Raw genomic sequence first — 685 nt, 5'->3', positions numbered from 1 at the left:
TGTGTGTGTGTGTGTGTGTGTGTGTGTGTGTGTGTGTGTGTGTGTGTAGAGAGAGAGAGAATAAATAGGGGGATAAATAGGAAATAATTAATGGAGGGAAGGCACTGGAATTAAGAGGGGTTGGGGAAGGCTTAATGTAGAAGGTGGGATTTTACCTGGCACTTAAAGGAAGCCAGGGACGCCAGAAGGCAGACTTGAGGAGGAAGACCGTTCCAGGGATGGTGGACAGTTAGGTTAACTTTCCTAAGTTGGGAGGCTCCAATGATTTTTGAGCAGAAAAGTAATATGACCAGACCTCAGGAAACTCTGTAGTGACCTGAACCAGTGAGAACTTTCTCAACTTAGTCTGAGAAAGTTGTCCTACTCCCCTGCTCTTTTTCTCCCAATTATAATGAGGGCTTCCAGGAAATTGGTGCCCCTGTCTGGGCCTCAGCGCAATCCTCTATAAAATGAGGGAAGAGAGGTAACACCTTGACAGAGAGACAATGGACTTGAGATGCAGAATGAGATATATGCTTTTAGACATGACCAATTTGGGAAATTGTTTTGCCTTTTTGCAAAAAGGCTTTGTTTTTCTTTTTCTTTTTTTTTTTATCTAATGCAAGAAGTAGAAAGGTGAGGGAGGATTAGAATAGGGTAACCAAAACAATAAAAGAGAGAAAAGAAAGAAAAGAAGATCATTGAG

At 41.9% G+C, this 685-nt stretch overlaps 1 protein-coding gene across 1 annotated transcript in view; it reads left to right on the top strand.

Moving 5' to 3' along the window:
- SLC29A4 (solute carrier family 29 member 4) overlaps positions 1-685 on the top strand; it is a 43,127-nt gene that overhangs the window by 36,196 nt on the left and 6,246 nt on the right. The window lies entirely within an intron of this gene.

The sequence above is a fragment of the Vombatus ursinus genome, unplaced genomic scaffold (genome assembly GCF_900497805.2).
Source record: "Vombatus ursinus unplaced genomic scaffold, bare-nosed wombat genome assembly UNPS02014807.1, whole genome shotgun sequence".
Taxonomy (NCBI): domain Eukaryota; kingdom Metazoa; phylum Chordata; class Mammalia; order Diprotodontia; family Vombatidae; genus Vombatus; species Vombatus ursinus.
The sequence above is the reverse complement of the archived record's forward strand: the minus strand, read 5'-3'. Positions and strand labels throughout refer to the sequence as shown.